At 44.0% G+C, this 16,021-nt stretch overlaps 1 protein-coding gene across 35 annotated transcripts in view; it reads left to right on the forward strand.

Annotated features, from left to right (window-relative positions):
* The first annotated feature begins 8,631 nt into the window (after positions 1 to 8,631).
* The window catches only part of Enox1 (ecto-NOX disulfide-thiol exchanger 1), a 565,516-nt gene continuing 558,126 nt past the window's right edge, over positions 8,632 to 16,021 (forward strand). For 33 of the 35 annotated variants that reach the window (XR_003950851.1, XR_003950849.1, XR_383179.3 and 30 more), the window contains exon 1: positions 8,632 to 9,426. The gene's annotated coding sequence lies outside the window, so the exon portion shown is untranslated. The remainder of the gene's footprint in view (positions 9,427 to 16,021) is intronic. The other 2 variants (NM_001253759.1, NM_172813.3) reach the window with 1 other exon arrangement.

Raw genomic sequence — 16,021 nt, forward strand, 5'->3', positions numbered from 1 at the left:
TGGTTTCAGTCTTCTAGTCTAAACTAGATTCCTCCAAATCCCCTTTGCCAGAGTCTGGGTAAAAGATGACAACTACTGTAGAAAAGCCAAACCCAAAAATACCCTGTTGGGTGTAGACTAGAATTCCCAGTTACATTTATTTTTCTCTTTCTTTACAGTAAGAACAAAATCTCTAACAAATGGGAGATCTTATACTACAATAAGAATGCAATCTGTTTCTCCTATTCTGAACTAGTGCTGCTATTCTGGAAATCTAAAATGTAAATTGCTCCACAAAGCAGCTGCTAAGGGCTAATTTCCATTTATGTTTTAGGTTTTTTTCCTTCTATAATTGTCATAGGATGGAACTACTGAGATGCTTGTGGATTAATACTACCAAAATATACCCCTATTGCATCACCGTCTGGAGTTTCTATTCTGTAGCATCGGAAAATTATCTGTCTAGAAGGGGTCATGACTAATAATTGCACGCTGCACTATATGCAAAGTTTAGATCCCTTTATGTGTGCTTCAGAGAATGTGATGTTACTTCTTTTATGTCTAAAACATTATGGTTCCTATAATATGAAACTCTCTGAGTGTTTGGTGCTGGACCGTATAAGACACAGCTCTTCATTGTTTTTCACCATCATGGCTTAGTCTAGAGTTTTGCAATTTCAATACACTGAAGAATTGTGTCATCCCAAGGGATGGATTCCTACTAGTTGACACCTTAGGAGACTTACAGTGTGACCTGATCAAGGGATAGAGGGTCAGGAGTTGGACAGACAGCAGATGGAAGATGTGAACCTTCTCTACTTGGCTGTTCCCTTTCATGTCCTGATAGATCTGAAAAGATTAAATCCAATAACATTTTCATTCTTCAGATTGCAGGTTACACACGGGACACGTGCAAAGGGACATCAGTGTGATAAATAGATGTTCTCAGGCTCACATAGTAGAATTTCTTTTGAATAGAGAGATAGCTAGTTGGGATGACGCAATGAGGGAGAGAGATGACATTGAAGAAATACAGAAATCAGGCAATCGAGAAGAGGGGTAGACACCACATACCCTCAAATCCTTTAGATTCACACCAACACTAGAAAGTGAGATGACACGCTGAGGGTCGTCTCATATCTTTCCAGAATGACCTGACATACAGATACTAAGCTACTCCCACTTTCAGATGAGAAAACTGAGGATTGGTGAGGTTCAGAAACTTGCTCGAGTTCACACCCTGTGATACAAATCCAATCTAGACTGATAGTCAATATTTCCCCCTTTGCTGCCTTATTTACCACTAAATATAAACGTCTATCCTGGTGGCTGTGAAGGTTAAGATGAAGTGTATACAGTGTACTTTAGAAATACCACTGAAGTAGTTAAATAATAATAAAAACTTAATTTAAAATGTTTTAAAATTTCACTTGAGGATTTACTGCATGCGTACTGTGTTTATCTTTTCCATCCCTTTACCCCCTCCAACTCCTTTGTCTTCCCACTCTCTCTCAAATTCATGACTTTTAAAATGACTATTGTGATATATATGTAATTGCATATACCATCTGCTGAGTCATTCAGTGTTGCTCCTATGTGTATATGTTTAAGGCTGACCATTTGAGACTATGTGTCCTATTAGAGGGCTTGTTCCTGAAAGAGATAGACCAATCTCTCTCTCAGAAGCCACTAATTATTTTTTTTATTTTTATCATTATAGTCAAATATGATTTCATCATATTAAACCCTGATTTTTTAAAAATAATGTAATCAAAGGACATGGAAAAAAATGGACTCTGTGCTTTCTGTTACCCAAATATCAGAGAGGAAGAGATTGTCATGGCTTCTCACTGCTCATGGACTTGACTCTGAATCACTGGCCTCATGCTTTCTAACAAATACTCTATATTTGCCCTGATCTTACTACTCAGCTTCAATGACATATATTTATTTCCAAAGGGCCTTTGGTTTGTCACTCTGAGATCTTTTTCGCTCTGACATGGATCTGTGCGCACCACCATGAAGCACTCGACATAAGAAAGAATAGCCTACTGTCCTAGATGCTGAAATTCATTGATTCAGTACGTGTCTTTTCCAAGTTAGCATCACCAAGACTTTTCTGTGCATATTGTTATCCCTTGTAAACAATTTCCAAGACACACCATATCTCACTGCTTTTATATGCTATTCACCTTTTTTCTTTATAAGGAATGCAATTCAGGATGGTAACTTACTTGTTAAGAACTTTCATCATTCATAACATTAACAACTGAATAGTCAGTTGATAGACTACACTCCTGTAGTGCTTTGAATGAGATTTCCCCCTATATGTTTGGCATTTGAGTACTTGATCCTCGGTTTGTGGCAGTGTTTTGGGAGGATTAGGAGGCGTGGTCTAGATGGAGAGATTCACTAGGGGTGGGCTTCCATCTTTGTAGAGCCACGCCCAACTTCCTACACACTCTTTCTGCTTCCTGTTTGCGGTTTCAGATGTTGATCTCTCAGAAGCCGTTCTGGCCCCCTGCCCCCTGCTCCCTCCCTTTCACCGTTGTGAACTGTTATACCTCTCATAAAACCAAATAAACTCTTCCACGAGGTGCCTCAGCCATGGCCTTTCATAGGAACGTGACCAAGACAACGCCTATAGATAATCGCACTTGGTTTTTCTTCCTCCCCTCCCCCTTCTTTCCTTCCAGCACTTGTTTAGCTTTCATTTTCAAAAAGGCAAAACCAGATTTGCAGAGCCGGATGTTATGGCTTGGGGTGTTTTTTACTTTGGGGCCCTCTTGCCATCTATGCAGTGAGCAAATTGCCAAAATTATAAACCTTGCTGCACTTTTTATTAAATACAATATCTTCCTGTGCAGAGCAGAACAAATCAACTGCAAAAGGAGGCAAGTCCATTGGAATTTTATCTGCCATTTGCATTAATTATTAAGGACTCTTTGCCGCCTCTCTCCGTTTTGCCTGTAGCCACTGACATAATACATGTATTTAAATAATTCGCCACCCCTGAGCCAAACGTCTGCAGACCTAATAGATGGTGATTCCAGTGAGCACTCTGGTTACTTATTGAAATCAAGACTCTTTCCTGCTCATTCAGGGAATGCAACACCAAGTCCAAGGTTAGAGCTGGACCTGCTTCGGGGGATGGAGGTTAAGTAATGCAAAGTAGCCACAGAACAGCCAGAGGCCAAGGAGCACAGCTTGTGATCCCAGAACACGTCATCGAGGTAAAGTTAAACTTGCAAAGAACCATTAGGAAGGACTCCTTGTTAGAAATGGCCAAAGGAGAGGCATAAAGAGGTAAGGCTTCAAGGATACCCCATGAAAATCCCGTTTCCAAGGACTTGCTCAAGTCAGAAGCCCATCTTGAAAAAGAGAAAATGAGCGTGGAATTTTGCACTTTGTATTAATGTGTTTAACTTCTTCCTTTCTAAAATGATAACATTAATGACTGCTGTTTTACTTAAATGACGTGTAAAAAAACAAATAAAAAATATCTGTAGGTGATGATAAACATTGACATATGAACCGTGATTGGCCCCTAAGAGGTAATGCTTCTACATTTTTTCCTTATATATTTTTGTATTGCTTACTTTTTTCTCTCCCAATGAGAGCACATCTGTGGGTAGTGAACAGTTTTTTTTTTCTTGAGAAAGGAACTTTAAACATTGATATTAATCTGGAAAATGAATGTTTATATAGTTAAATTTGGGACTAAAATATCATCAAGGCACTAGAATCTGTATAGTAGAGGGGAAAACCCCACAGTAATTAAAACCATATGAACAGAAAGGCTCGGACCTTTGCAATAGTTGCAGAATTTACAGAATGACAGCACCTCTAGAATCATGGAATCTCCAGTTTCCTGCATGTGTCACTTTCTGCCAGCTTTTGGTTGTGGTGGTGTTCTTAAAATATCCTTGGACAGGACGCCCGGGATCCATCAACCCCATTCAGTGACAGTCTTGCTAAAGGTGCCACACTTGCTGCAGGAGCTTCTCATTCACGTCCGTCTTCCAAGTTTCTGCCACACACTTGATGTGGAGCCAGCGTTCTACAGTGCCAAGGAAGCCATCTCATGTTGCTTCATGTAAGTTTCTTAACAAACCAATGAGGAAGACGCTAGCCAGCTTGTGTAGGCTTGGCAACAGCATCAGTAGGGGGAAGAGTCCAAGGTCACAGAACAGGTCACCGGTTGAAATGGGATTTGAATTTAGGTCCTGTGGCAGAGAATTCCATGCCATGCTCATGTTACATCAAGACTACCTCTAAAAGAGTCAAAGGACTATCATGACAGTCCCCACTCCCCTACACTCAACCTCTAAAGAGCCTATAGGAAGGCAGATTATGTAAGCATTCAATACATGGATGGTTGGGCTTCCAACCACTTTGACCATGTAACTTTGTTAATGCTATCCTTATACTAAGTGTGAGAAGCATTCCTCATTATACTGCCTTCCTCTGCTGTGGATTACTGCTTTTCTATTAATTACTTAAAAATTCTATTTTTAAACATTATAGTAACTAAAAATATTTCTGTTTTACTAAGGGGTAAATAAACTGGGCAGGCAAAACATTAGGTTTCTTAAGGACATCGGTAATACCGTCTATAGAAAAATTATCCAAAGATGGATATTTTGGGTCTTCAGAGATAGATTTTTAAAAGTGTTTGATGACACTACAAATCCTGAGATGGGTTAATACAAGTTGTATCATATTCTCATCTATCCCACCCTGCCGAGGGTGATAGGATCAAAGATAGGTCATCCATAGCTGCCCCTGTCGACAACATCCATTCTAACTTCTCAATGATTTTCTTTACACCTTCCATTCAAGTTCAGATTATAGTAATGGCTCAGGAGTGGTGATCATTTAAATCATACTATGAGGAGTGTGCATGTGGAAAGATGAGTATAGACTTGGCCACTAATGTTCAATCATTGACCAAATGGCCTACTTAACAACAGCTTCATTAATCCTCATTGGTAATTCAGATAGACGTTTATTTGCTGCTTGTGGTCTAAGTGATACATTTTGCATATGGTCACTTACTGTTTTTTTTTAAATTTTATTCTTAAGAATAATGCAAGCTGAACCAGAGATGCCTTAAAGGCAAAGCACCTCCTCTTCCTGGCTAACAAAGTGAGAAGAGCAGAAATGATTATACAGTACCCAATAAACACTGATCTGTTTATGCATCTTCATATGGACAAATAAGTCATTGGACTGAAGTCAATGGCAAAGAGAGAAAACAGAACTGCAAACTGAGAGGAGAAAGGATCCGTCCAAAGTCAGCAAGGAAAGTCAAGGCTTTGTTTGAGAGGCTTTAAAAGGGAGATTTATTGAATTATAAGCACATAATTATATATACATATGTAATACCTACAAACATTATATTTAGGTATAATAAAACCTACCCCTTTGGTGTAAGAAGAAAAGAGGAGAGACTTGTAACCACCGCTTTGCTTTCCTTTAGCCGTAAATTGACACTAGGTAAAGGGGCCCACGTTAAGCATGGCTCTTCACCTCACCTTCAGAAAGTGTTTCCAGAGCTCCCTGAAATTCAAACGTTCATTTTCTTGGAGAGAGACTCCTGGTAGCCTCAGGAGATCTGTAACTCCAGAAAGTATTAGAATGATCGGCATGTAGAACGCCAGCTGTACCGAAGAGCGGCACTGACAGCCGAAACAGATACTTGTGCACTTTGGCTGCGAACAAGCTGTGACCTCCTCTCTATTTTGTGTGTGTGTGTGGGGGGGGTGTTTTTTTGTTTTGTTTTGTTTTTGTTTTTTAACTTTCCTCATGACGTCTACCATCTGGTCAGAATTAAGTTATCGTGAGTAGTTTCTGTACTAAGACTAGGCTAATAATAACAGTGTGGGTAGGAACTAGGTAACTTGAGCCTGCTCCTTGTTCAAGGCTCCACTCAGTACCGATTTTGATCTTAGGTGCAGGTCCATTTTTTTTTTTAATAATTTGAAACTCAAGTGGACTAAGTGGTCTGGGACCTAATTATGAGGGAAATTACCCGTATCCTTATGCAAGCTCACAGCCACTAAAACCACAGCAGCACTTCAGCTAAGGGCTCCTGGCTTCTCACTGAAGAGAATTTGGGGCTCTGTGCTCCTAGCAGGAGGAGCTGACTTTGAGATTCACAGAACATCTTCCTGCCCAAATCTGCTGGTCTTTGAGAGGTGGAGCCTTTGGGTTTCTTTTGTTTGTTCACTTGGGGTGTGTGTGTGTGTGAGTGTGTGTGTGTGAGTGTGTGTGTGTGAGTGTGTGTGTGTGTGTGAGTGTGTGAGTGTGTGTGTGTGTGTGTGTGAGTGTGTGTGTGTGTGTGTGTGAGTATGTGTGTGTGTGAGTGTGTGTGTGTGTGAGTGTGTGTGTGTGAGTGTGTGAGTGTGTGTGTGTGTGAGTGTGTGTGTGTGTGTGTGTGTGTGTGAGTGTGTGTGTGTGTGTGTGTGTATGAATGATCAGGCTGTAAGTGTCTGTCCTCAGGTGTGTTCCATCACAGTCTTGTGTTTCTAAAGGTTATGCCTGAGGGATTATGGGAAATGAGAAGAGCCATTACATCAAGGATTCTTTTCTCTCTTTTTGAACAAGTCTCTTCGCTATACAGTCTATTATTGCCTACTATCTAAATAGTCTGGAGGCCTAAAGATCAATATTTTAATCCTCATCACATCTCAAACTTTTATCTTTTAAACATATTACTATTACTTTTAATTATGCGCAGGTCTGTGTCTTGCATGTAGGTTTGCGGTTGTGGGTGCGGGTGCCACAGCGCCCTGAGGGACTGGAGCTTCCTAGAGTCAGAGTCACAGTGGTTTGTGACCGCCTACAGTGCCAGTGGGTGCTGGGAACCGCTTGGGCCCTCTCCAAGAGCAGTAAGTGCTTTTAACAGCCGAGCCATCTCGCTGGCTCTGAAACTGTTATTGATAAGTCAGTCAGAAATATTAAATGTCTCAAATTGTTATTTCTCCTTTCCATTGTTTATCTTTCTATTTGTATGGTGTATCTTTTAAGTGGTGGGTAAAGAGCAATAGCCATGTGCCTACTTCTACTTAAACATTGGCTTCTTATCACTTGTGTTGGTGGTGACACGATATTTGAAGAAGTTGCAGCTTTGAGAGCATTCTTCCACTCTGGTAGGTAAGACAAATATGTGGCAAATGAACAGAATTTTATAAACATTTGAAAATTGTCTTGGAAGACTGTCTTACATTGGTGGTCTAGTTTGCCTATCGGCGGTCCAGTCTGCATATCTGCTCCCAAGTTTTAGAAATTCTTTTCAAGGCAGCGTTTTAGATATCTAAGTTTCTCATTTAACAAAACAAGAGTTCCAAGATGATAGCCAATGTCTCTTCAGAAGACTGTAAATGAAATGACAGTGAAGTCATTGGAAGGGACCCCCTAAGAGAAAACATAAAATGGATTTATTTGGAGGCACCCAGATAAATCCTTTTTAATTCTCACTTTATTTCAGTTATAGTTCACAGCTGTGGTATCATGGCTGGCAAGAGAGGCAGCTCATTGGAAGAGCCCGAGTTCAAAGGAATTGAAATTGAGCGTGGAATGTGAAATCGAGAACTCTTGCTTCTAAGAAGATGACTGGAAATACTGAGATTGGAGGAAGCCACCCTGAAGCAGCAGCAGAATTAGCAAGCCCCAGTGACCTTGTAACGTATGGGCCAGTGTTTAGTGCCTAGTGTTCCTGACAAGAGAAAAGCTTGCTTCTGACCAGCATCTAGAGGCAGACAGATTTAACACCTCCTTTCCTATCCTTTTCTGTAGAAGGGAGTGTAGAAACTGCCAAGTATCTGCAACTCGGTGACTTGGACCTTTTTTGAGAAGGTTAGGTGTCCCCAGGATCTTTATCCTTTGCTCAGGCAGATTATACCACCAAGTTCCTTTCTGAGTGCTCTTTTCGTGAATCTTTTGGTAAATTTGCACAATGGGTCAGTCTTCTCCTATGTTCCTTCTTTGCACTGGGGCCTGGCAGCCCGAGGGGAAAAATAGTCTTTCACACAGGGAACTGGCATACGTTTAAATCAAGCAAGCCTAGTGGGATGGTAATGACATTCCCACCATCTGAGTTTCTGCCTTCAGGATATGTGAAGCTAGAAAACAATGTCATTCATTCAACATTTATAGAGAACACACAGTGTACAGGGGCGCTGTGCAAGTCTTGGAGGGCAGGCAAAAGTGCAAACCCTAACCCGCTCTTGAGGATTCCTGCCAAGAAGAGCATGACAACTGCAACACGGACCTTACACTCCTGGAAGGAATTCTTGGGTGAATAAAGTCTGCTTATTTAAAGTAAGCATGGAAAACTATACCAACAGCTCGATGTACCTTTCAGGAATAGGACAGATAAGTGGGATTTAGTCATAATCTCTAAGGTGTTAGAGCGCTCGGTGATGAAGGTGTTCTCAGCTTGCTTTGAGTTACTTGTGTATCGGGACAGTTGGCAGAATCCTAACAAAGAGAGGGCCAATACTTCTATATGGAGGTGGCTAACTTTGAGGGAAAGTGGCTTCCAAGGAGAACAAAAAGGTAACATTTTCATCTGGAGCGATCCCAACCACCACTGAGGCATCCTAATACCCTGGGTAAAACCTCTGTGCCCAGGCTCAACCTTAGACAGCGCCGGGTTGAGCAGTGCATCTCAGCATCCTGGAGTCCACTGCACGCACCGAGTTCCCCCCCGCACCCCGGTCGCCTGCCTGGCGCCTTCAAGGTCGCCATGGCAACCATGGGGTACCAAGACCAGTCCCTGAACGTCCAGCCTAGAAATTCAAACTGGCAGCAGTGGCACGAGCGAGTCGCCTCAGCTCCTCCCCCGAGGGAATAGCGCGATCCTCGGCCGTGGGCACCACTTGTGCAGCATCAGTGGCAGAGCGCTCCTCCGGCTCCAGATCGGCCGGGATCCGGAGCTCGAGCGCGCCACGCCGCCTCTCATCTGGTTTCTCCGCCGGGCCAGTCGCTTCTTCGGGCCAGACAGGCCGCCCATCCTTTCACCGCTTTACGGATTTCCGGGGGCGACGAATTTTGCCTCGGTCCCTACGAGCATCTCTCCGCTTCGCTCCCCCGCCCCTCGCGACTCCCCCCACTCCTGGGCGCGCGCGCGCACACTCACTCACACTCTCAGGCGCGCGTGCGCACGCCCGCGCGCCCCGAGCCGCGGAGTCTCCAGCGCCCCTGAGCAGATCCCACTCTCCCGGGCGCTGCTACTCACACAGGCTTCCAGCCGCCACGGGGCGTCCTCTGTCTGCGGCAGCAGCGGCGGCGCGAGCGGAGGCTGCAGTCTAGCCGGGTCTGGCTGCTCGGCGCCCTGGACAGAGTCCGGCAGAAGCGCGATCGGGAGGAGACGCCGAGGCAAGGAGGAGCCGCGCCGCGCCCGGCGCTCGCTTGCCTCGAATCCCCGCACCGCGGCCCCAGGTAAGCGGCTCCGCGGCCCGCAGCATCCCCGGGGCGTAGGGACTCGCCGCCCATGGGGGGTTCCCGGTCCCGCCCCCGTCGTGGCCGGGGAACAAGGCACCGAGGGGAGTGGGCGAGGGGGGAGGGGAGCGGAGCTGGAGGTGAGGCTGGAAGGCAGCGGTGTGGGGGAGCCCCCTGCGCCCTTCCCCGACGCTCCTCGGGCTCCCGCACTTTTATGAGCCGGGGGTGCTCAGCGCCCCACACAGATGTACTCCGCTCTTTTTTATCGCTGGCCGGCTAGAGTCCGCTCGGGCTCCGCGCCTACCACGCACCAACCGCCTCCCCTGCACCTTGGACAGCGCACCCCGCCGCTCGCCTCCCGGGGACCGCACCCGGGACCCTGTCCTGCCCGCGCAGCCCTCCGGTTGTTCCGTTCTTCCCATAGTGTCCTCCTCCTGTCTTGCATAGCATCTCCCTGCCTTGGCGTTCTCTACTCTGGCGCGGGCCAGAAACTTTCCTCTCTGCCCGATCTGCGCGAGGTACTATTGTTGTTATTTGTGTCTTTCCTTCTCGCTGGGAACTGGACACAAGGACAGGTCTTCCTCTGCGGGCGATCGCCTGCCTTTCCCAGTCCAAGACCGCACTGGGCAGCCGGACTTGGACACCCGGCCGGCGCCTCGGCAGCTGGACGCCCGCGGGTTCCCCGCCTCTCTGGACACGTGCACTCCTCCCACGGACGCGGCCCCTCCCGGACCACCCTATGTCCTACCCCTGCATGGCCACGGCCACCCCATAGGTTGGACACCCGGGATCGCGGGCTCTGATTGGTTGATCTCATAACCCCGCCTCCTTGGAGGGGGTGGTTCTGGAGTGTTGTGGTTGTCATCCCGCAGCGAGCACATGGGGGAAGTGGGGTCGACAGGTGGGGAAACCCAGCTCTATGGCATACACATCCCAGTGTATGTAATCCGGCTAGTATCATTCCTTCAAATTGCACATTGTGCTTTACTCCCCCTTCCGCAGTCTTCCACTGTTATAACATTTTAAAAAATTTAAATTTTGTTGAGATTATGTTTGTTCAGTGGTAGTGGTTTTTAAAAGTAGCTTTAGGAGAATGCAGGAAACGAATGCACGAGAGGAGATTCATGGCAAACTGGGCTGCATGTTTGAGTTTGGTCCTTTGGAGGAAGTAGTGAAGGGTCATTAAGGGATCTGAAGAAGGTGAAGAAAGGAGAAGGGAAATGGATTGTTGGCAGAGACCCTGGTGCTTACGAACCCAAGGAAGGAGGTGGTGGGTCTTTTGTAGGTGGCGATGTGAAGAAGTCCCTGGGAGCTCTAGTGGGAGGCAGCTGCGGTCTGCTGAAGACTGCTCTCTGGAAAAGTAGTAATTTTGTCTAGTACTTAGGTTGTGATTAACACACTTTGCTTTTGTTTTGCTAGCGTTGCACTCTTGATAGGAGACTTATAGTAATAATGTCCGTGCACATAATGGATATTGATTATTCCGCTTTCTTGTGATATGCAGATTTGCAAATGGTAATGAATTTCATCCCTCTAGAGGGAAGCATTAGTTAAAGTGCTTCTGAAATATGGTGAGACAAGACGGATGGGCACTGTGTGAAGTCTAGAGACTGTCCTGACATTGTGTAGTGCCATTCCAGAAATACGTACAAATTACTTTTATTTCCCTTCATTTCTAAGCCTGATTGCCGCCGGCATTCTCGAGCTTTAATTCCTTCAGACTGTTTTGATGTCATGTCTGAACACTTTAAGGATATTGTCATTCTTATCTTTGTAACCTTGTCAATGCAAAGCAAGTGGCAAGGGATGCAGGATAATGTTGACAACTTTATATTGAGCACACTGTGTGTTATTTTATTTGTAAGCTGGTGGAATGTGCAAAAGGAACATAGCATGGCTGTAACTACCCAGGGACCCATATCCAAACAAAGTGGAGAGTCACGTGAGGCTATTCCAGGGAGTGCAATTCAATTCTTTTTAAGATGAATAAATTTTAAAGATTCCTATGTGTAAATGGTAACACTAGTTGAAAGGTCTTTTAACACACTTATGGTCTGGTAGCACATATTAAGTTAAATGGCTTATTTAATATGTGAGATGGTTCAAAGGAGATGACAAAGCCTCCCAATCTTCTATTATATAAGTAGGAAGAAGAGCTTTGCTCTCTGGAAGGCTTCCTAATCAAGGAACAGGGTTTGACACATCTGACACCTCTGAAGTCGTTGCTGTTGCTGAGAAAATGATTCTGACTGTGTTTTTATTTCTCTAGTTCATGCTCTGGTTTTCCCACATGGATTTAGATGCTGGCTGCAGGCCTACGAAATGTATATGTGTGTAGACTGGAAAAGAATGTGTGCAATAGCACAAACATATATGGGTATGTGCAAAATATATATTTATGTCTGCACACAGTTATAAACTGGATGCATATGATTTAGGGTACCTGCAGCGTATTTATATTCATATATATATTCTTGTCGGCCTCGGAAATTTTGCTCATCTCTTCTTGTCCGAAAGGTGGCCCTGTTTTAAACTGTAAAAGCATTATCACCAGTAGAATTGGCCAATAGATCACAGAAACAGACAATAGTATTTTGTTGCCTGGCAACCACCTACTGTGAATGAAAAACAGAGCAGTGACAGCTGCATGCACATCCTGGTCCCCAGCCCATGGTCCCCAGCCCATGGTCCTCAGCCCAGGCATCGAAGCCCTCCACTTGACATACATCTGCAAGTTTCACTTCAGACAGGCAAACCTGTCTCTTTAAAAAAAAATGTTAGTAACACAATTTTGAATTTTTTGGTTGTAATAAGAACTGTGTGGTGATTGTTGAGGAAATGAAGCGCTCATTTCTATTGCCCCTTTTAAAGCCTGGTGTAAACAGAAAAACCAGAGTGGGAGGGAGGTTTCTAACCTTCACAGAAGCCATTAAGCATCCCGAGCACACACTGACTACCGTTAGGTGCTCTTAGGATGTTATAAAAGCTTGAGTTAGCTCTGTGATACCTAAGTAGAGGGCAGCCTTTTACTGCTAAAAGCCAAGTCGAGAGTGATGCTTTCCAGCTTAACTATTTAATTCCAAGCATTCCGGAGGCACGGGAGGGATACAGCAGCCTGGTGACAGCCCATAGGACCGCTTCCCTGGGATACCCTGGGATGGAATTCCTTGGTGACTGTCTCCTACTTTCTCCTCCACATTATTCTCTCTTCGTTCCCTTTTTCCCCCATTGGAACTTGTAGCTGGGATTGAATCAGGATACTTTGAAAGTACATAGTAATTACAAGTGAAGATCAATACGGACATACTAGGCTAGAGTGTGGACTGAGGTGTGCTGCACACAGTTTATTTTGCATTCGGCCCCATGAACCCACCTCCTTCCCGCCACCTGCAAGCTCTGTGCCTTGCTAGCTGTTTATAGTTTAGAACAATCTTTAATACTCTCTTATTCCGTGTGAGTGTCTTTGTGTGCGTACATGCATGTGCGTGTGCATGTGTGTGTGTGTGTGTGTGTGTGTGTAGGCTGCACCTTTGTGTGTACAGAGTCATTCTCTTGCACAGTGGTTGGATGTTGTTTCATTTACCTAAAAACTCTCTACTTCATTTTCTGAAGCAGGGTCTCTTGCTGGACTCAGGCTTGTTGATTAGGCTACCTAGGCTGGCCAGAGAGCCCAAGTCCCAGGGGTACACTTGTCTCTGCATCCCCAGTGTTAGGATTACAAGGACACACCATTTAAAAAGATTAAAAATTTTATATGTGTGTGTGTGTGTTTACAACAAATTCAGGTCTTTATGCTTGTTCAGCAAGTAAAGTACCGACTGTATTATCTCGACACTGGCATTTTTTGACAGTGGCGAGATTCAAGACTGTGTTGGTCAGTTTGTCTCTCTACAAGAGTTCAGATATTACAGGTAGCAGATGGATGACAGGAGCTTCCTTTCCTGCATCATAAGTGATCTAGGGTCTTTGGTGAAGGTGGAACCGATTGCAGTGTATCATATTCATGTCACAGTTCTAGCAAAGCCATCTTTCCAGGGGTTCTATGTGCTGGTGGAGGGCAAGTCTCTTCAGTTGTAATCTAGATTGTTACTGAACTCAAAAACTGATCGCGAACATACTATCGGTGCAAACTTAGTCCACTTAAGCATTTCTACTAACTTAGGAAATATATCGTACACGTGACGCGTTTTGAGGTTCTTCATGCGTGTAAAGAATCAGTATTCCCTTTGCCTGTGGCCGATGAGCACAGTAAGCCTTTGAGATACAGCACCTTCCGTGAGGGACCAAAGCGGACTGCTCGGGGGAGCGATGAAGTGACAGTCCTAAGTGCCACTGAAGAGGCATTTTTACCAGAAACGATGCACTTTCGCAGATTTGGAGGGGGATAAATTGATTTGCAGTGTGTTTAACCTAGCTTTCGAAGCCTGTTATTAATTTGTTCTAGCCAGAAAGATTTTCAAACAGAATAATAGCTTGGCAGATTTCGAGTGAACTTCACTGATACAAAACATTTTCCATTGTCTGAGCATAGCTTGTCCAGGGCATGTACTTGTTTGGGGACTTGAGAGATTAATCTGAATTTCAAGGTTATTTTAAGGGGGGAAAAAGTCTGAACCATTTCTAAATGCATTTGCATTGTGATGCTAAATATTTGATAGCCATACATTTGATCTGCTGGAATCTTGGGATTTCCTTTCCTTCTCCTCTTTCCTCACATAAGATAATGTGTTCATAGACTCAAAGAGACGCTATATGTCACTTTACGCCTCTTTCTGTTGCTCTTTCTATCCTTGTGATAGAATACTGTTAGAGCCAGTTGCCTATCTATTTTTTAAAATGTGGTTTAAATAAAAGATATTTACAGTTTCAATTTCCTTGTGTCACGTTCTACTCTTAGAACCCTTAAACTCTCACCCAGCCAGATAGGATTATTAAAAACAAACAAACAAACAAACAAACAAACAAGAAAACTCACAAGCAGCACACCATTGCCACCCTCCATGCTAGGTAGCCAAGCCTCTCTTCTCATTCTTAGGAATGTGTTTACCTCTGCACACGTCTAAGTGCGTATGGACTTGAAAGGTCTATTGACCCTTGTGGGCAGAACTAGTATTTGACTGTAAGATATATGTGTGTGTTCATATTTGGAGTGAAGATGAAATATTCAGATTTAAAAAAAAACTGGATAGCATAGAAAGTATCAGAATTATTCCTTCTGGAAAAAATTTTCAGCTATTTTGATAATATGACCAACTGTAGCACCTGGAACAGCATTCAGGACCTGCAGCAGAGACGGGCATGTGGAAGATGGGTTCGTCTGCCTTCTTTTCTTCTGAGTCATAATGCAAATATTTCAGTCTTCCTTAGGAAATGGAGAAGACATGACTGTCATTTACTAGTAGTTTTTCTATTAAAAAATCTGAAATAGCTTACTTAGCCAGTGCTATTTTGGAATATACCTCCTGCCAGTGTAAAGAGTCACACCAGAATTATTGATTTTTCACGAATTCAGCTATCCCTAGTGTGGAACAGCTCTTTAAGAGCCTACAGCAGCATAACAAAGGTTATGGCTGTAAGTCTGAAGGAAGACCTTATTTAGTTGGCACTGGAGGGTGAAGTTTGCAAGCTCCAGTGTAATTATCCAGGCTGGAATGCAGCCAAGGGTTGGTGGCTAACATCTCAAATGGTGGGGAAATAGCCATGGATGAGATCTTTAGTGACTGCAAGTGACTCAAGCCCATGCCTTGGTCTCATTTGCAAGGAGACACCTTGTGCATCTCAAAAGCCTCAGAAGCCATTGTGCACATGGGGGAATAGAGCCCAGAGTCCCCATCACTACGCAGTCGTCCAGGTTTTATACCCTCTGGGAAAGTCCTTTATCCTGATGCACCTTGGTGATGGAGAGTGGGTGAGGACACTGGTGTTAAGTTCTAATTGCTAATCCATTGCTTTCCCACTGCTTAGCTGTCTGCCTCCTATGAAGAATTTTGCTCCTGTCTGCATACCAGCAAGTCTCTGTCAACACGTAAGCTGATGGTTAAAGTATCTATAAACTATAAAGTAGGTTGAGTTATCCCTAGTCTATAGTCCACAAGTAGAAAATTCCACACTTGACATCATGGGGGGCGGGTGGTGCTGTCAGAGTGTGGGTATACTAAAACTATAGGATAAAGTTTCCTCTGGCTGTATGGATATAAAACATAACTGAATTTTGGGTTTGTGTCTCATCCTTAAGATGTCTCATTATATGCATGTAAGTATCCACAAATAAAATTCAAAATTTCTGGTCCTAATCAGTTTGATGGTGGATTTCAGCCTATGCCTTCCGGGCATAAGAGTCTCGTCTTTTGTATGTTAGTGATCAATATACATCTGTCTGGCTCTAGTAGTGAAATTATACTTACTATTTTATTAGGTGAGGGCCAATTTTTCTTTTTGATCTAGGGACACTTTCAACACCTTTGAGATTATTTCTTCAGCAGACATTTTCTGAACATCTACTATATGACCGGCACTGTATCTGGCCCCGGGGTTTATAAAGACTCCTAACACATCATTCCAGCTGTTTGGAGAGAACATTTCTACTTCTAGAAAA

This window comes from Mus musculus, chromosome 14 (genome assembly GCF_000001635.26).
Source record: "Mus musculus strain C57BL/6J chromosome 14, GRCm38.p6 C57BL/6J".
NCBI lineage: Eukaryota > Metazoa > Chordata > Mammalia > Rodentia > Muridae > Mus > Mus musculus.